A 21,591-nucleotide genomic window follows, 5' to 3' on the forward strand; every position below is an offset into this window, starting at 1 on the left:
CTTTGATGCTAATCAACTTCTGAGCTTTCAACGAAGCATGACCTTTCTGCTGGTGGAGGGTCTTGTCTTGATGTCAATGGCTGCTGACTCATCAGGGTGGTGGTTGCTGAAGGCTGGGGTAACTGTAGCAATTTCTTAAAAGAAAACAACAATGAAGTTTGCCACATTGATGGACTCTTCCTTTCATGAATGTTTTCTGTACAGCATGGGATGCTGTTTGATAGAATTTTACCAAGAGTGGAGCTTTTTTCAAAATTTGAGCTAATCCTCTCAAAACCTGATTTTGCTATATCAAATAAGTTTATGTAATATTCTAAATCCTCTGTTGTCATTTCAACCATCTTCAAAGTCTCTTCACCAGGAGTAGATTCTGTTTCAAGAAACCACTCTCTTTAGTTATCCATAAGAAGCAATTCCTCATCCATTCAGGTTTTATGCAGCAATTCAGGCCCGTCTTTAGGCTCCACTTTTGTTTTTAATTTTTATTTTTGACAGAGAGAGAGAGAGCGCAAGTGGGGGTGAGGGGAAGAGAGAGAGAGAGAATCCTAAGCAGGCTCCATGCTCAGCATGGAGCCCAACGCGGGGATCAGTCCCACGACCCTGGGATTTTTTACTTGAGCTGAAATTAAGAGTTGGACACTCAACTGACAAGGCCAACCAGTCACCCCCATGTTCTGCTTTTGACTCTAGTTTTCTTGCTGTTTCCACCATATCTGTAGTTACTTCCTCCATTGAAGTCTTGAATCTCTCAAAGTCATCCATGAGGGTTGGAATCAGTTTCTTCCAAACCTTTGTTAATGTTGATATTTTGATTCCTCCAATCGATCACAAGTGTTCTGAATGGCACTTAGAATGGTGAATCCTTTCCTGAAAACTTTCCATTTTCTTTGCGTGGATCCATCAGAGGAATCACTATCTGTACCAGGTATAGCCTTACAAAATGCATCTCTTAAATAATGAGACCTGTAAATCAAAATTACTCCTGACCCATGAGCTGCAGAATGGATGTTGTGTTAGCAGGCATGAAGACGACAAGAATATCACTGTCCATCTCCATTAGAGTTCTTGGGTGATCAGGTGCATTATAGATGAGCAGTGATATTTTGAAAGGAATCTTCTTCTGAGAAGTAGGTCCCAACATTGGGTTTAAGATATTCAGTAAACCATGTTATATGCAGATGTGCTGTCACCCAGGCTTTGTTGTTTTATTTATGGAGCATAGACAGAGTAGATTTAGCATAATTCTTAAGGGCCCTAGGTTTTTTGGAGGGATAAATGAGCATTGCTTTCAACTTCCAGGATCCAGCTGCATTAGTCCCTAAGAAGAGAATCAGCCTGTTCTTAGAAGCTTTGAAGCCAGGCATTGACTTCTCCTCTCTTGCGATGGAAGTCCCAGATGGCACCTTCTTCTAACAGACTACTCTTCCAATATATTGAAAATCTGTCATTTAGTGTAGCCACCTCCATTATCTTAGCAGAATCTTCTGGATAACTTGCTGCAGCTTCTGCATCAGCACTTGATGCTTCACCTTGCACGTTTATGTTAACAGAGATGGCTTCTTTCCTTAAGCCTCGTGAACTAACCTCTGCTGGCTTCAAACTTTTCTTCTGCGGCTTCCTCACCTCTCAGCCTTCATGGAATTGAAGAGAGTTAGGGCCTTGATATGGATTAGGCTTTGGTTTAAGGGAATGTTGTGGCTGGTTTAAACATTTCTCTATATCAGCAATAAGGCTGTTTTGCCTTCTTATCATTCATGTGATCACCGGAGGAGCACTATAAATTTCCTTTAAGAATTTTTCCTTTGCATTCACAACTTGGCTGACTGATACAAAAAGCCTAGCTTTTGGCCTTAGTTTTGACATACCTTCCTTTAAAAAAAAAAACTCTTTTTTTAATGTTTTTTTTGAGAGAGAGAGAGAGAGAGACTGCGAGCAAGGGAGGGGCAGAGAGAGACAGAGGGAGACACAGAATCGAAGCAGGCTCCAGGCTCCAAGCTGTCAGCACAGAGCCTGATGTATGTCTTGAACCCACAAAAAGCAAGATCATGACCTGAGCCAGAAGTCAGATGCTTAACTGACTGAGCCACCCAGGCACCCCTTGACATGCCTTCCTAGCTAAGCTCTATCATTTCTAGCTTTCAGTTTAAAGTGGGAGACATATGATTTCTTTTCACTTAAACACTTAGAGGCCATTATAAGGTAATTAATTGGCCTAGTTTAAATATTGCTCTGTCTCAGGGAATAGGGAGATCCTGAGGAGTGGGAGATGGGGATCAGTTCATTGGTGGAGCAGTCAGAATACATACCACATTTATGGGCTAAGTTTGCTCTCTTACATGGGCATGGCACCCCAAAACAATTACAATAGTAACATCAAAGATCACAGATCACAGATCACCATAACAAATATAATAATAATGAAAAGTTTAGGAGTATTGTGAGAAGTACCAAAATGTGACCCAGAGACATGAAGTGAACCAAAGCTGTTGGAAAAATGGCACCGATAGACTTGTTCCATGCAGGGTTTGCCATGAGCCTTCAATTCGTAAAAAATGCAGTATCTGTGAAGCACAGAAATTGAAGTAAAATAAAACAAGAAATGCCTGTGCTAGATGAACAATTCTGTCTGTGAGGGAAGTGATACTGTGTCGATTGGAAAGAAAATTTTCCCTTTCAAGTGAATAGTAATTGCAGAATATAATGCTTTCACTGAAACCTTGGCACAAAGGTACAGGTGGCTTTTATAGAGTTACAGAGCTTGGAAGAATTTAGCCTGTGCTAGGGGAAAGGCTGCAAGTTCTGAGCTAGGGCTAAAAATTATGTCTATGGCAAGGAGTTTAGCATTTACATCAGGACCAACCCTTTTTGCCTTTTATTATTTAAAAAAAATTTTTTTTCTTACGTTTATTTATTTTTGAGACAGAGAGAGACAGAGCATGAACAGGGGAGGGGCAGAGAGAGAGGGAGACACAGAATCGGAAGCAGACTCCAGGCTCTGAGCCATCAGCACAGAGCCCGATGCGGGGCTCGAACTCACGGACCGTGATATCGTGACCTGAGCTGAAGTCGGACGCTCAACCGACTGAGCCACCCAGGCACCCCCTTTTTGCCTTTTAAAGGGAGCAGCAAGGCAGGCTGGCAGAGGGCTGGCTCCTGAAACAAATATATTGTATATGAGTGAAGCATCTTTCTGAGATAATTTTTCCTTTATTTGTTTTTTAAAAACTTATTTATTTTGAGAGAGAGAGAGTGTGTGAGGGAGGGGAGGGGAAAAGAGAGAGGGAGAGAGAGAGAATCCCAAGCAGGCTCAAGGCTGAGCTTGGAGCCCAACATGGGGCTTGATCTCACAACCATGAGATCATGACCTGAGCCGAAATCAACAGCTGGATATTTAACTGACTGAGCCACCCAGGAGTCCCTAATTTCCTTTATAATTAGGTTTTGGGGCCAGAGCCAGGCTAATCAATAAGTGAAGTAGGCATTGCTTTATGTCCTCTTTTACTCTTCTGGAATCTTCTTCACAGACTCCTCAAAGTTTGGCACTCCCTTAACAAAGGACCCCTCCTTTTGTTCTATAATAATGTTTTAATACAAAAGCCAAAATAATGAACATAAAACACTTAACATGGTGTGTGTCACATAGAAAATATCCAGTGTTTATCAGTAATGATGATTATTTTGCAGTTATGAAGTTTTCTTCACAAAACAGGATGTTAGAAACGTCACATAATTTCCTTTAGATAGAATTAAATGTAGTCTGAAGCCTTCTGTATGCTGGTTGGCGGGAAGTCTATTGTCAGCATTCTTAGACCTCCCTTATCTCAGTCTTTGGGGCCTAATAGAGAAAATAATTTTCTAAGCACAAATAGCTACTTGATGTTAAGGGACTCAGGGGATGTCTGCCAGATTTAGTCCTGGGGACCCTGGAACATGCCCTGAGGCCAAAGGCCCAGACTCCTGCAGGATAATAGCCCCTCTCCAGTGAGGTCCTGTACCCTCTCCCTTGTGCGAGGGGTAGACTCAGGACCATTTCTGTGAGGGCTTCTCAGAAGCTGCCCTAGTGTTGGGTTTCTCTCCCTCCTGCTATTTTCTTCTCCCTTCTTTATCCCCCTGTCGTGTTTTCAAAGGCTCTTCCCCTTTACCCTACAGTAGGATTGCCAGATTTAGCAAAAAAAAAAAAAAAACAAAATGGAAGAAATCACCCAGTTAAACTTGGATTTCAGCTAAACAATGAATAACTTTTTAGCATAAGAATGTCCCTTGTAATACTGGAGATATATTTACACTGAAAAAAACTATTACTTATCTGCAGTTCACATTTAACCAGGCACCCTGTATTTCTCTTGCAGCTGTACCCTAAGAGCTCCTGCTTTTGAAAGATCCAGAAATAGAAGTTGTGTGTAGGATTGGGTCTTTTCAGTGCATATCTTCAGTGAGGTAGAAAGAACAGCCTGGATACTTAGGAAGATGCAGGGGAAAACCCAGCCTGGACAAACACAAAATATATCCATAAGTAATCCTCTTATGCTCATCATTATGTTCATCATCCTCAGCGTTGCCCATGGTGAGTTGTTGCTTAAGAGTCAACCCCCCTGGGGAAAGCAATATTAATGGATCCTTTCCTGAGTATAGTGTTAATTAAGATAAAAGAGAAGGAGAGACAAGTAAGCACAGGAAGTCTGCAGGCCGGGAAAGTGGAATAGGAAGCAAGGGGACGAGGTACAGAGAGCTTAGGGTCAGAAGGGCGGCCTCACACCTCACACCTTCACTAGTTGGCCTGATGGGGGCATCATGCAGCACACAACGGACGAACTAACACAGACCTGATTCCACAGACCTGATTCCAATCAACTTCCAGCACTGCTACCACCACCACCACCGTGTAGCCTGGGCAAGTCACCAGACTTGTCTCTGCAGCTCAGACCTCTCTCGTGAGAATCAAGCCCAGATGTACTCTTGAATGTTTCATAGGTGCCCCAGAGTTGATATTTGCAAACGTGAACTCATCCTCTTCCTCTCCAGACCTGCTTTTTCTGTGTTCTCTGTGACATCAACATCTGCCCAGGCATCCAGGAGGGACACCTACCTGTCATTCTGGACCTGGCAGGGAAGACTTCTCCCTGGTGGTTGCCAGGTGGGTCAGGTTCATGTGGCTGGCTGTGCGTGTGTCCCTTGCCTCTTTCATTGCTATCAAAGGTGAGGACTTCTCAGATAGGAGATACTTTTTCCAGGAGGACAAGGTCACTTGGGGGGTGCCCAGAGGGAAGAAGAAATGTTTTTTCTGTACATTTGGGAGAAAATTGAATTAAATGCATTCTTGTACCCTTTATAATGACTTTGTGATTATCCCCTCTACCTTTTTCTTTTTTTTCAAACATCAAAGATTTTTTTTAAATTGAAGAATAATTGACATAAAACATTATATTAGTTTCAGGTGTACAATATAATGACTTGCTATTTATATATATTGTGAAATCATCACCACAGTAAGTCTAGTTAATGTTCAATCTCTCTTTTCTTCAAGTGACATTAATGAGTCTCTGTTCCTGTCTATCAAAATAACTTAATAAACAGATAATCATTTTACTTTCTTTTTCTCAATGGATATTTTACCAGAAGATGTGGAATAAATAAAATTAGGGAGGCAGGGAATATACTAGGGGCTACTTACGCCCTGAGAAACTTCTTGTTTTATTTGGAACTCAAAAATACATGTCAGAATATACCACCGTGGCAATTCCTCAATGATACCCAATGATCAGTTATTTTAAATGAATCCATTGAGATTTGAGTCTAACAGAACAAGGTAAGAAGGCATCTGAAAATAATTAACTAATCTTCTCTACTTTTGAAATACCTTCTCTTCCCCAGGAAAGAGGAAGGAAGCCAAATAATAGGGGAGTGGATGAGAAAGTACAATAGTACTTCGTGGTTCCCACGTGGAAAGATAAAAAAATCCTTCATAATCACACATCCTTTCCAAGTTGTTTCATGGTAAGGAGTGTGGCCAAAGGATTGGAGGAAAAGTAGAGTCATTAGCCATGTTTGAAAAATGGTGAAATTGTTGTGAAAAAGGGGGGAAATCTCATTTTAATAATCACAGAGAAATACAACTTAAGTGAATCATTTCAGAATTAATCCAACCCAGTTAATGGAGAGGTTCAACTAGCCTGAAGCAATGAGGTGAATTTGTTACACAATCACCCTAGGGGGAAATACCCCCCCCACTGTATATATATTTTTATGAATTTATGTATATGAAATGATATCTATTTAAAATATATATTGCTGGCACTTAAAGTTTTGACACTCTTCAAACAAAAATCACATTTAGAATTAAGTGTGGATCCTCATCCAATGATGCTAGGCACCTGATAAATTTGATAGGATTTGAATGTAGAAGGCAGGTGTTTTCTGTCTTTTGAGTTCCACCAAAATCCAGTCCGTATATTTGTGTGTGTAAGTGCTTATGATTTTTTCCTTTATCGTTTGCAATCATTCCACTCTGCTTGTGCCTCTCAGATCATTAGCCAGAGAAGTAGTCTGGAGTTGATAGCTGCCATTCCAATACTGGATCATAGCCAGAAATGGTTAGTGAATTTAATGAAGATGTAGCTTAAGAAACTGTTTATTGAGTGTCTACTAAGTCTTAAGTATCTTCTTTATGACAATCTGCTAGTTCAGAATTTTATCTATTTTATAGGCAGGGAATAAAGTTAAGTCACTTACTCAGGGTCACATTTTTTATTTTATCTTTTTCTATTCATTTTAATTCCAGTATAGTTAACATACAGTGTTATATTAATTTCAGGGATATAATATAGTGATTCAACAATTCTATACATTACTCACTGCTCATCATGATAAGTGTACTGTTAATACCCTTCACCTATTTCACCCATCCCCCACCCACCTCCCCTAGGTAACCATCAGTTTGTCTCTATAGTTAAGAGTCTGTTTTTTGGTTTGTCTGTTTTTTTTCCTTTGTTCATTTGTTTTGTTTTTTAAATTCCACATATGAATGAAATTGTATGGTATTGGTCTTTCTCTGACTGATTTATCTCACTTAGCGTAATATTCTCCAGATCCATCAGTGTTGTTGCAAATGGCAAGATTTCATTCTTTTGTATGGCTGAGTACTATTCCATTGTGCTTGCACAATGGCATCCCATTGTACCTCGAAGTAAGTCAGAAATCAGTTCCTTAGTGCCAAACATGAAAGCCCATGATCTTTCCCTGTCAAGTGATAATGTGTGTAAGTGGTTAGGAACATGGACTCTGGAGCATGACTCAGTTTGAATCCTGCTTCTGTTGCTTTCTAGTATGGACAAAATTACATAACTTCTGTGTTCAGTTTCCTTATCTGTAAAATGGGAGTAACATTTTAAAATTACTTAATAAGGCTATTAAAAGGGTTAAATAATTATATATGCATATTAATGTATAGAAATGATTTTACATACATATATATACACACATACACATGTACACACACACACACACACACACATATATATATATATATATATACACACACATAAATATACGAGTATATATGAAGTGTTTGTTTCCCCCATCCATTGTAAGACCCCAGTCTGTGTTGGTTGCTTTGCTGTCATTATTGTTATTCTACACTTGAGCAAGGGATTCAAATTTTGACTCTCTCATGCTCAGGAAGCTGCTAGCTTACTATCAGTTGCTCCAGGGGCTGGTTGGTTCCCAATCAGCAGCAACTGTTCCAACACTTCCTTTATTCTCTTCCTTCTAAATGGAGAATTCCCCAGGGTATGGTTGCTCATCAAACTCAGTCAAGATTTTTCCCAAATGCTTTTTGGGCTCCAGAGAACTGACAAGCCCATGTTTACTTTCCAGATTATTTGGGAAAAGTCTGTGAGCCTGGTGAGGGTAGGATGGCTTTTCGCTTAGAACTACCTCATCCAAAATTCATAGATATATTTTCCTTCTGGGAAATATAACTTACTTGATTCTAGTGTCCAAAATACAACCTCTCTGAACGCCTCCCACCATGGTGCCTGAGTGAGGGGCTTTCCACCTCAGAATGAGGTCATAAAGATGCAATTATTCTTCTCCACAGAGTTGACTCTACCAGGTTCATTTACAAAGTTACTCAGCTGTGACTTGGCCACTTAAATAACTCTGTTGCCTAAAGATATCCCTTGCTGCAGCCTTTTACCTCCAAGAATCATGTTCATGTTACAGAGAAACACAAATATAAGCACGTTCTGCACCAGCAGTGTTACAGAGCCATATTTTGTCAGTCGTAAATTATAACTGGTCTTGGGTAGGAGGTAGTCAACAATTCTATATTCTGTGAAAGGATTTTATGAGAGATATTAGACCCTCATAATTTGGAAGTCTCATATGCTAGTTGTATTTTGTTCTGGCAGATTTTAGAAGCAAACAATTCTCTGGATGCCTGAAAGTAATGCCTGGGTTTCTGTTTTTACATATTTAAGCTATGCATTTAGATACAATTCAAGCATTCCAGAGTGTTAACGGTGTTTACAAAGGAAACTGCCAGAGGCAAATTCAGGCAGTTCCTTAAATTAATAATGCTTTTGTTCGCAGTCCAATTTTTCCTTCCAGTTCTGCTAGAGCCAATGTTCATTTTCTCCATTTATTCAGGGGATAATGATGACAATTTCCATTTACACATTGCATTTCATCTGGAAGGCTCACTCTCTTTCACAGTGTCTGCCACTTTCTGCATGGCAACAGAAAATGCAAACTGCATCATCCCAGTCATTGGTCAGTGAGGATGAGAAGCCCAAAAGCAAATACTGAAAGAAAGGCCGTCAAAAGAAAGGCAAGATGCGCAGAAGGAAACTCAATATGTTGCCAAGCTTCCTTAGAAGAAGAGGGGCCTGGCTCCAGGAGCAGGGTGTTCCCTCTGGTAACCACCCATGCACCTTTGTCGGAATAATTAGTGCCCTCGAATGAGCGGCTTGGAGCTAGTCAGTTCCACATTTAAGTCCTTGACCTATCACTTCTTCCTCGAATGTCTTTAGGCAAATCATGTGACCTCTGAGACTTGGTTTTTGCATCCGTAATGGGGGTATATTAATTTCTACTTTTGAAGGTTGTACTATGTTGGATAAGTAAAGTATGCTATAAGGGGTTAGCAAATGATCATCAGTATTTACTTTCCGATGATTACTAGTACTGTTATAATTATCATAGTCACTAATGTCTGTACAATTGCATCTGACAGGTGCTATAACCTTTCAAGGGGCCACCCATGCTTTGCCTGGCTCCACCTGCCTGAGATTTAGTCACACCAATGAAAAAAATCTTGAGGTTCACACAAAAAAGAGAGGGGTATTATCACCCAAAGGCCTAAATATAAAGCCCTTTGAGGGCCAAGGAGAGTATCTGGTGTTCTATTAGCATGGGCTCTAACACAAATACTTTAGGCAGTATTTTATTTATTTATTCATTTATTTATTCATTCATTCATTTATTTATGAGGGGACAGGAGGGGCAGAGAGTGGGAGAGAGAATCTCAAGCCGGCCCCATGCTGTCAGTGCAGAGCCCAACTCGGGGCTTGATCCCATGAACTGTGAGATCATGATCTGAGCCAAAATCGAGTTCAGATGCTAACTGAATAAACCACCAGCCACCCCTAGACAGTATTTTAGATACAAATTTTATTGTGCATAAAAGTCATCTGGAGGATTTTTAAAAATACAGGTTGCATGGGGCGCCTGGGTGGCTCCATCGGTTAAGCGTTCGACTTCGGCTCAGGTCACGATCTCACGGTCTGTGAGTTCGAGCCCCACATCGGGCTCTGGGCTGATGGCTCAGAGCCTGGAGCCTGTTTCCGATTCTGTGTCTCCCTCTCTCTCTGACCCTCCCCCGTTCATGCTCTGTCTCTCTCTGTCTCAAAAATAAATAAACGTTAAAAAAAAATTAAAAAAAAAATACAGGTTGCAGAGCCCTGTCCTAGAGTTTCTGATACAGTAGATTCTGAATTATTCAATCCAATAATTTGAATTTCTAAATAGTTCCCAGGTGGTGCCGATGCTTCTGGTGTGGGAACTACACTTTGAGAACCCCTGTGTGTCCAGTAGCTAATTATTATTTGGAAGCCATAGAGAGCCTAATCTGCAGAGAGTGTTTTCTTTTGGGGCCTAGAGGGTCCAGCGGGGGGGGGGGGGGCATTTAAGGTGAAGTCAGGGATAGGTTGAACACCTGCAGAAGATGAAGACCAAAGGATAGGATGGGCTTTGAGACCCCATGCACCAAGTGCACAGCACAGGCCGACACGCTTTTGGGTTGGTTTCTCTCCTTTCTCTTCTTTCTCCTGGTTCCCTCTGTCTTTAATGACTCTTACTCCCATGGGTTTTCTTTTCTTCCACCAAGTCACCTCCAGTTAGGCCTGATGAAGAGACATGGAGAGAGGGTTTCAGGTAGTGGAAAAAGCATGGCATCATGGCCTGGAAGTTGGATTTGAGGAGCTAAAAGCAGTTCAACTTGTCTGGAGCCCCAGGTACAAAGAGATTCAAGTTTGGGAGAACGTTTGGGCAACACAGCAGAAGTCAGCTCATGAATTGAACCTGATCCTAAGTACTGTGGGAAGCTACTGCAGGGTATCAATCAAGGGAGTGACACTAGCTGATTTGTAATTTCAGGCTCACCCTGCCAACACTGTGGGAAATTGACTGGAGGGGCCTGAACCAGATGGGGATACCAGAGAAGTGACTCCTGTAGGTGTCTGGGCATGAGGCTGTGGTGGCCTGGACCAGGGGAAAGCCAGGCAGGAAGGGAAAGACTCCTTGAGTCCCTATTTAACTGTAACAAAGTTATTGGACCATTTTTGTCATTTATTCCAGGAGTTTCTTCCAGTGGCTCCCATACTTTAATACACTAACAAGTGTATTTCAGAATCACCTGGAGGGCTTATTAAAACACAACCATATGAATTTCTGTTTCAGTGTGTGGGGGTGAGGCCTGAGAATTCCCATTTGTAACAAGCTTCCGGGGGATGCAGATGCTGCTGGTCCAGGGACCACACTTTGGCGACCACTGATTTATTCCTACCTTTTTATGAAGAGGAAAGTAGCCATGGGCCTTTCCAGCTGATAGAGTCCTCAGCTTTTGGTAACCAGAATCTTGGTGTTTAAGTAAAACATTGAGTCAGCTTGCTGAGATCCTACCCCTCAGCATCTGCGTTAGCTCACCAAGCTCTCTCAGGCTCAACTAATTTGTCTTCGTGAACCATCAGCGTTGCCCTGACTTTTCCAACAACTGCTTCATCTGAGGCTTCACTTGGCTCCTATAGGCAGTGGAATCTGCTCATTCCCAAGTGATTCCAATTAACTCACTCCCTGAGTGAATGACTTGAATAAATCAGCATGACTGTGATGTTTTATTTATTTAAAATTCTGAACTTTTTTACCCCACAATCCTATGGTAAACAAGGACACACCAAAACACAGCCATGAGTTAAAAAATGTTTCTTTATTCCAGGAGTTGATCCTTTGTTCTCTGACTCTTTCCATATTCCTTTAATGCTCACAGATGGCCAACCTTTTCTGATTTTAATTTTGGCAAGGGCCCTCTTGCCCCATGCAGGATCACATTAAACATGCTTTGATGATGAGACTAGAAAGTAAAAATTAACTGCAAGGTTGCCTTCCTGGTCTGTTATTAACAGGTTGTCCTTCCTTTGGAAGCATTAGCAAAGTATTCATCAGTTAGAGGCCTTGTCTGTTTCTTCCTTTTTTTCCTTCTAGATCCAGTCCTTCCAGGCTAGTTTTTCTGGAATTTGAAATTGCTTGTCAATGTGGTTACCACATCTACCATAGTGAACCCGCATGCTTTCCACGTGTCCTCCAGAGACATGCCGGCTATCGGCTATCGGAGGCCCTGTTGTACCTTCAGCTCCCTGTGGGATCAAGCACCTCAGTCACACAGTGACTTTAGGACCTGAGAGTGGATTCCTCAAAGCACTCCTCTGGCATTGACTAACAGGCAGGGAGAGGGGAGGGGAGAGAGCCACAGAGGAAAATAAAATGTTAGCACTCCTTTGTTCTGCACAGCAGTCAAGGCTGCCTTCCCAGTCCCTGAGGGGAGGAGACCAGGATTCAGAAGAGAAGAGTAATTGAGGAGGAGACACAGGGCAAAGGTGACTTCAGAACTGAGCCTGAGAAAACCTTACACCACCCATTATAGTGCTGTCAAGTAGTCAGGAAGGAGAGGACTGAGGGATTTGGAGGGAGGAACCTTGGTTCAAGAGGACTTCTTTCAGGCATCACTCCCTGTGCATGTGTGGGTGTGTTCCCTCAAGTGGAGTTTATAAAACAAATCACTTAGAGTCAATCTAGTTTCCCCATTGAGTTCATTATTAAAATTATTTTACAATGTAATTTTATGGCATAAATGTATTTTCACATATTTATATGATACATACTTAAATATATATTTGTACTATATATCTATATTGACACTGTAATATAAGCATATTTATAAATGATTCTGATGGAGATTACTTTTATAAGTTATATAAATCATTCTAATGAACAAAGTAAGAATTTTTTTTTAAAGTTTATGTATTTGTTTTGAGAGAGAGTGAGAGAGATCTGTGTGCAGGGAAGGAGCAGAGAGAGGGAGAGGGAGAGAATCCCAAGCAGGCTCTGCACTGTCAGCATGGAGCTCAATGTGGGGCTTGAACTCATGAACCCTGAGATCATGACCTGAGCCAAAACCAAGAGTAGGGCACTTGACCGACTGAGCCACCCAGATGCCCCCAAAGTAAGCACTTTTGATGAGGGAAGGGATCAAACTGATGACTGGACATTTGAAACAATTGGATGGGATTTTATTTTTCACATTTGCCTTGTCTTTGTTCCTACAATGTAATCCTTTAATGAGAGGATCCATCCTCCCCCTGTACAACTGATTGAGGTTATGTATTTCATACTTAGAAGCCCCCTCCTTCCATATTTACATTGGGCATTTACAATGCTGAAATGTATCTCCTAATCTTTTGTCTAATTTGAGTGTAGAAGGCATATATATATTTTATTTTTTTTATTGATTTGGATCTCACAAGTTTAGAATTTGTGAATTTTCAGAGGGTCACTTTTAGAGAAATAAAATTCACTTAATACTTTATCGAGATAGGGTTGTGAAATGTTTATCCACTTAAGAGAACAAAGCAGCTTTAAGAACTTTGGGAACACCCATTTAAAAAGAATTAATTGCAATTTAAGGCATATCACCACAGTTCAGGCTGAATATTTGCTGTGCTCATCAAAAAATACTTTCTGTAAGGGTCTAGTACACCTCACCTTTAGCCTAGGTTGAATTATGTAGACTAGTTGAAGGTGATAAAAGCATATGACAGTGATTTTTTTCCTGCCACGGATTTTCCCCAATTCAGTCTGGCTTTTTTCCATTGTGTCTGAGTTAGAAAGGTTTGACTGCATTGCAATATTCGATAGTCCTGGTTTACAATACTACACTTTACCAATAGGTGTCACTGTCTAACACATGATATATTCAAACAAAATTCTTACATGTAGAGTTCCAGGTTCCATAATCCTGATCAATTCTGTACTTTATCGTGGGGAAGGGTAGACACTTTGAGCCTTAAATTTCTGTAAAGCAAGGACTCCAGAGGCTGGTGGGAGCCGAGGAAGCGTTTTAGCTATTTCAGGGAGAAGTTACGTGCACTGCAGAGATCTTGAACAACCCCCACCCCCTCCCCGGCATTCAGAGATCTGTCACCAGCTGACGATCCAAGTACCTTTTAATGATTGCTTGTTGAGGTTTGCTTTATTTATTTATTTCTCACTTAGGCAAGGCCTTCAAATAATAGTGGAAGGTCAATTAATTCAAAGTCTGTTCAGGGTTCAGAAAGGTTTTTGTCCTGCTACACAAAACTGAGTCAGGATACCCCTGCTCAAGGTTTTCATCTTTGTCCTATATCCGTGGTGATGTGTAGACAGGTGTTCTGTGATAAATTAAGGAGTTGGCCTTGAACGCTTGACGATACAGGCAATATTTACCTATTGGAAAGAGAGAAGGGAATCACTGTTGGGTCAAATTCTCGGCCTGAAGAGTTGAAGGCCTAAGTAGACTTTCTTCTCCATGATACAAGAGGAAAAGTGGCATTTTCCAGTTTCAGTAAACCCTTTGGAAAAGTTCTTTTTTCTTCAGCTGCTTTTTGAAAAATAAAGTTGTTACGGAAGTTTTGAGCATACATAAAATTAGAAGAAATAGTAGGATAAATCTCCATATGCCTGTTTCCCTGATTCATCTATTATCAGCACATGGTGGGCCCTATTTTATCCACACCGTCTCTCCTATGCCTTACCCCTATCTGTTGGATAACTTGGAGTAAATAGTAGACACAATATTACTTCACTCCTAAATATTTCAGTATGTATCTCTAAGAGATGAGACACTATTTTTTTTTAATCACTATTACAGCTTACCCCCCCTCAAAAAACTACTTAACATGATTTCTTCTTAAAAAAAAAAAAAAACCCTAAAGAACATTTTTTTTCCACTAAGACCTGATCTTGAAGATACAATGAAACTGTCACCACTCCCACCCCAACTTGAACAAGGGTTAGTATGGTGAATGTTATAAAGCAGATATGAATAGTTTGAAGGACTGGAACTAGTATTCACTGACAAAAATCAACTTCTGTCTATATTATTAAAACGTTTATGTTAAATAAAAGTTGGGGGCAAGGGTCCATGGGGATTTCAGATTGACCAAGGTCCTCCCATTTCATTGAATACATTCAATTCTGGCTAGAGTGTACACAATGGAAACAGGATTCCTAGAACACAAAACTTTCCCTGCAGCACACTGGACATACCTGTGTTCCAAGCCCACCCCCAACCCCCAATGCCTCCTACTCAACTATTTCCTGGCATGTTGGACCTGCCGACAAGGGAGCATGTACATTTTCTCTTTAATCCAGTCCTTGTTATGAGGTTGGCATGCCTGGGTATTAGCTCTGCAAACAAGGCAGCTGAGGTCTGCCAGATCATTGATAAAATCAACTGACTGATATCATATGTGATAGAGGGGCTGTTGGGATTCATTCTCTTCGGATGCTCTTCATAATTTTACAAATGCATTCAATGCCTTCATTCACAGATTCAAAGGTAAGTTCTGCCTTCTGGCCTCTTGGTAGGCTGTACCGGCAAAATGGTGTGAGACATGGCCCCAACCAAACTCTTTCTGCTGCTGCTGCAGATGCCACCACTACATGAAACACTATTTCTTTAATATCATTAAATACACTTTCAGTATTCACCAAGTTTACCTTATTTTTCCATAACATTTTTTAAACTGACTTGTTTGAATGAGAATTCAAATAAAGTCCATGTATTGCATTTGGTGTTTCCTAAAATTCTTTAAATCTATAAATTTTCTCCTCCCTCTTTCTCTTTTTTAATGCATGTATTTGTTGAAGAAACTGGATCTTGTGTCTTATAGCATATCCTACACTCTGGGATTAGCTGATTTCATCCCTGTGGTGTCATTTGACATGTTTGTCTGTGTATTTCCTTTGTGTATTTCCTGTAAACTGGTAGTTACATGTAGCTAAGATCCTGGATCATATTCAAATTCAATGTTTTGATAGGACATTTCATAAGTGTTGCTGTGGACTCACTATTATATCACATCAGAGGCATCTGATGCTTGATACACTTTCTTTTCATTGTATTTTATTTTATCTTATTTTATTTTTTGTTATGTTAAGATTGACTGGAGGTTTCAGATATTTTCAGCCTGACCCATGCATCATTTCCCAGATGGTTTTAGCAACCCTGGATGACCATTGTCTATAGCTATTATTTCATTAGGGGCTACAAAAGATAGATATTTTAATTTAATCATTCCTTTTGTAATTACTAAGTGGAATTCTTCTATAGAGAAGAATTACTTTTCATCAATTATTTGATTACACTAGAATCTAGTTAGTACACGAATGGTGGGATAATTTATCCCCCTTTAGAAAATCTTAGAATGAGAGGTTCATGCCCTAATAAACCTTCAAATGGAACCACCGATTTTTTAAAAATATATCATTATAACCTCATAGATTTTTTTTAACTTGGCGTGACATGTATCGTTTGTTTGTATTTTTTTTTATTTGAGTGTACTTGACACATTGTGTTCATTAGTTTCAGTGCACAAGGCAAGAAATAACAAGTTTTGGGTAGGATGTGGAGAAAAAGGAACCCTGGCACTCTGTTGGTGGGAATGTAAATTGTTACATCCACTGTGGAAACCAGTATGACCTCATAGATTCTTAAAAAACATATCTGATTTAATTCATTATAGTTATTATACTTTTTGATGCACAAACTATCTCATCTTTGGCCAGTGGGAGTCCCTTTCACTTGGCTCCTATTATCTCTTGACATGACCTCAGTGAATGTGGATAGCTTCTTTGCTTTCTCATATGACAGGATGTTGTAGGCTTATATTGATTTGTTGCACCAGACCTGGAATCAGCCATCTTGCTGAGGATTTCAGCGTTGATTTTTATTATTATTATTATTATTATTATTGTTATTTAGAAATGGTATTTAGAAACCACAATCTGGACACTAGGGGCACTCCTTGTCACTGAGTGAGTTATTGCTAACTAGACTTTCTAGTTATTGCTTCTAGAAGAGTTAGGTAATAATTTTTTAAAAATTATACCATGAGTATATTTTAACTTGGTTGAAATGGAAGTCTACTAACCTCATTGTTCCGTATTTCCTTTAACCACGCTTCAGGATTTTATAAGATTCAGCTTAGGGAAAATTGAGTTCATGATATTTAGTTGGGTTTAGTGAGTTATATCTATGTGATTTTTCAGTCACTATTGTGTAGTTAAGCCACTGCTGGCCATCAGTGTATGAATGCCCTCTATGGTTCCTGGAAACAGAAATATGGATAGTAGAGTAAAAGCTAGGCATGCAATGCATGGAACTGGAAGCTGATCTCTGGAAAATTCGTTCAGTCATCAGATGCGTTTAATTGTTAGTGGACAATTTGGTTCTCATCAAAATCTATTTTCAATGGAAGTGCTGTGCTGTCCGGGAATATATTTGATAATGTATACAAATGATAATATATGCAAATTAAAAAGCAGCATATATTTTTAAAAATTTATGGTAATCATGCAAAATAGAACTTATCAAAATTCCTGTTTGTAAGGCACAAATTTACAACAGAACTATACACAACAAACGCATATTTTTGTAATGTTGCATATTTTATGCATCCCAGTTATCAATAATAAAATTTTTTTGATTCCAGAAAATATTAAATTTCCATTCTATTCTCATTGTAAAAATGAATATTAGAAAGTGTAGGAAAGAATATCCAATGGAAAATAGACAGTCTCTTTAACAAATGGTGCTGGGAAAACTGGACAGCAACACGCAGAAGAATGAAACTAGACAACTTTCTTACACCATTCACAAAAAATAAACTCAAAATGGATAAAGGACCTGAATGTGAGATAGGAAACTATCAAAACCCTAGAGGAGAAAGCAGGAAAAAACCTCTCTGAACTCAGCTGCAGCAATTTCTTACTTGACACATCTCCAAAGGCAAGGGAATTAAGAGCAAAAATGAACTATTGGGACCTCATCAAGATAAAAACCTTCTGCACTGCAAAGGAAACAATCAACAAAACTAAAAGGCAACCAACGGAATGGGAAAAGATATTTGCAAATGACACATCAAAGGGCTAGTATCCAAAATCTATAAAGAGCTCACCAAACTCCACACCTGAAAAACAAAGAATCCAGTGAAGAAATGGGCAGAAGACATGAATAGACACTTCTCTAAAGAAGACATCCAGATGGCCAACAGGCACATGAAAAGATGCTCAATGTCACTCCTCATCAGGGAAATACAAATCCAAACCACACTCAGATATCACCTTAACGCCAGTCGGAGTGGCTAAAATGAACAAATCAGGAGACTATAGATGCTGGAGAGGATGTGGAGAAACGGGAACCCTCTTGCACTGTTGGTGGGAATGTAAACTGATGCAGCCACTCTGGAAAACAGTGTGGAGGTTCCTTAAAAAATTAAAAATAGATTTACCCTATGACCCAGCAATAGCACTGCTAGGAATTTACCCAAGGGATACAGGAGTGCTGATGCATAGGGACACGTACCCCAATGTTTATAGCAGCACTTTCAACAATAGCCAAATGATGGAAAGAGCCTAAATGTCCATCAACTGATGGATGGATAAAGAAATTGTGGTTTATATACACAATGGAATACTATGTGGCAATGAGAAAGAATGAAATGGCGTTTTATAGCAACGTAGATGGAACTGGAGAGTGTTATGCTAAGTGAAAGAAGTCATACAGAGAAAGACAGATACCATATGTTTTCACTCTTATGTGGATCCTGAGAAACTTAACAGAAGACCATGGGAGAGCGGAAGGAAAAAAAGTTAGGGAGAGAGCCAAACCGTAAGAGACTCTTAAAAACAGAATAAACTGAAGGTTGATGGGGGGTGGGAGGGACAGGAGGGTGGGTGATGGGCATTGAGGAGGGCACCTGTTGGGATGAGCACTGGGTGTTGTATGGAAAACAATTTGACAATAAACTTCATATTAAAAAAAAGAAAGTGTTCTTACATAAAGAGATGATAAAAAAATTGCAGCCAATACTACAGAGAAGGTAAATATTACAAAAATATCTTAGGGCAGTTATTAATTAATAAGAATATGCTTTTTTTTCAGATTCTGATAGTTGAGTATTTGTTAGGTATTAAAATTTGGGGTTTTTTGGCGGGGGCGCCTGGGTGGCTTAGTCGGTTAAGTGTCCAACTTTGGCTTAGGTCATGATCTTGCGGTTTGTGGGTTCGAACCCCGTGTCAGGCTTTGCACCAACATCTCAGAGCCTGGAGCCTGCTTCAGATTCTGTGTCTCCCTCTCTCTCTGCCCCTCCCCTGCTTGAACTCTGTTTCTCTCTCAAAAATAAATAAACACTAAAAAAATTTTAAACTTTGGGTTTTTTAAAAATTCTTATTTATTATTTAAAAATTTAAAAATTTTAAGTTTGTTTATTGAGAGAGAGAGAGAGAGAGACAGAGAGAGAAAGTGGGAGGGGCAGAGAGATAGAAGGGGAGGAGAGAATCTCAAGAAGGCTTCACACTGGCAGCACAGAGCCTGATGCGAGGCTCGAACTCATGAACCTGAGCTAAAACCAAGAGTTAGTTGCTTAACTGACTGAACCGCCCAGGTGCTCCATATTTATTATTATTCTTTAAGTTGGCTTCACACCCAGTGTGGAGCCCAATGCAGGGCTTAAACCCAGGACCCTGAGATCAAAACCTGAGCTGAGATCAAGAGTTAGACACTTAGCCAACTGAGACACCCAGGTGCCCCTAAACTTTGTGTTTTTGTGTGATTTTTCTTCTCAATAGAAACAAATATGTACTTCCATACCAAATTTTGTATTGTAATTATATATTGTTTTTTTTAATTTTTAAAAATTCTTATGTTTATTTGTTTTGAGAGAGAGAGAGAGAGAGAGAGAGAGAGAGAGAGTATGAGTGGGGGGAGGGGCAGAGAGAGAGGGAGACACAGAATCAGAAGCAGGCTCCAGGCTCTGAGCTATCAGCACAGAGCCCCACGTGGGGCTCGAACTCACAGACCGCGAGATTGTGATCTGAGCTGAAGTCAGATGCTTAACTGACTGAACCACACAGAAGCCCCTATATTTGTAGTTATTTTTTTAGGTAAGCCCCTCAAATTGTAGAAACCTCAGACTCCACAAAATCTGGAGCTGCTGAGTGTTGGTCATTCTTTCTCTCTTTATCCTCCCTCCACTTTAAAAAAATAAAAAATCAGGTGTAATTAGTGTACAGTGTTATATTAGTTTCAGGTATACAATATAATGAATCAAGGGTTCTATACATTACTCACTGCTCATCATAAGTGTACTGTTAATACTCTTCACCTATTTCACCCATCCCCCACTCATTTCCCCTAGGTAACCATCAGTTTGTCTCTATAGTTAAGAGTCTTTTTGGTTTGTCTCTTTTTTCCTTTGTTCATTTGTTTTGTCTCTTAAATTCCACATGTGAGTGAAATCATATGGTATTTGTCTTTCTCTGACTTATTTAACTTAGCATAATACCCTCTAGATCTATTCATGTTGTTGCAGATGGCAAGATTGCAAGATTGCATTCTTCTTTATGGCTGAGTAATATTCCACTATGTGTATATATATATATATATATATATATATATATAGTTGGGTTGTTTATATATACATATATTTTATATGTTGTTATATGTATATATATATATTTATATACATATATATAAATATGCATTATATTTATTAATATATTATATATTATGATATATAATATATATTAATATATATAATATATAATATATATATTATATATATAATAATATATATAATATATATTAATGTATAATTAATATATATTTTATATATATATTATATAATGTATAATTAATATATATTTATATATGTATATATGTATATATATGTATATATAAAAATATATATATAAAACATATATTATATGTTTTATATGTTGTTATATGTTTTATATGTTGTTTATATATACATATATATGTATATATGTATATATATGTATATATCATATATTTTATATATATGTATATATATATAAAATATATGTATATATGAAACAACCCAACTATACATATATATATATATATATAGTTGGGTTGTTTACAAATGTTGGCTATTATAAATAATGCTGCAATAAATATAGGGGTTGTGTGTATCTTTTTGAATTATTATTCTAATTTTCTCTGGGTTGTTCTTTATTTAGACTCTTCTAGTTTTAGCTCTTCTCTCCTTCTCTGTCCATTTTGTGCCCTGGAGCACAGGGGCAGATTGCCATAGCTGGGCTTATGTGCTGTGCTCTTCGACTTCTAGATGGGTTGAGCCAGAGAGGTACAGCTAGAGTTGAAAAGGAAAGAAAAAGTTGGTATATCTATTTCTTTTGCTTTTTTCTTGTCTCTCACCATTGTTGGAACAGTGAGTGTGCTTCCCTCGGCATCAGAACTACTTGGTGGAAAGCTTTTTCTCTGTGGTTTCAGCTTGTATGGGGCTGTGATAACACTATTTTCTTCCTTTTTCCCTTCAGGCCTTGAATGCAATGGCCTTCTCCAAGATGCCCTGCCATCCTTGTTGATTTCCTTAATCCTCTTCGCATTTAAGTAATAGTCCTCTTGTTAAGTTCTTTCAGGTAAACTTTTCTGAGTGTGCCATTTGTTTCCTGCTGGTACTGAGATAAGTGAGTAGGGAAGGCTGGGATGGGGAGTTAGTTGAAGCTTGTTGGCTCCTTTTGATACACTTGGTACTTCAGCTTGCACTTCCCTTTTTGTCTGAAAGCTTTGCTGTATCCGGACCCTGTCTAGGCCATGAGACCCTTTGCCAAGGCAGGGATCTCTTGTGCTTAGGTTTTAGGCTTCATTGGGATGCCACATACCCACTTTCCCTAAGGGCATGCTTTCTCCTTGGGATGTCAACACTGAGTAACATGTGAGTGATTCCCTAAGATATC

At 39.2% G+C, this 21,591-nt stretch overlaps 1 pseudogene; it reads right to left on the reverse strand.

Annotated features, from left to right (window-relative positions):
• Positions 1-14,900: 14,900 nt before the first annotated feature.
• On the reverse strand, positions 14,901-15,205 carry LOC123380824 (annotated as a pseudogene).
• Between the last annotated feature and the right edge of the window lie 6,386 nt (positions 15,206-21,591).

This window comes from Felis catus, chromosome D2 (assembly GCF_018350175.1).
Source record: "Felis catus isolate Fca126 chromosome D2, F.catus_Fca126_mat1.0, whole genome shotgun sequence".
Taxonomy (NCBI): domain Eukaryota; kingdom Metazoa; phylum Chordata; class Mammalia; order Carnivora; family Felidae; genus Felis; species Felis catus.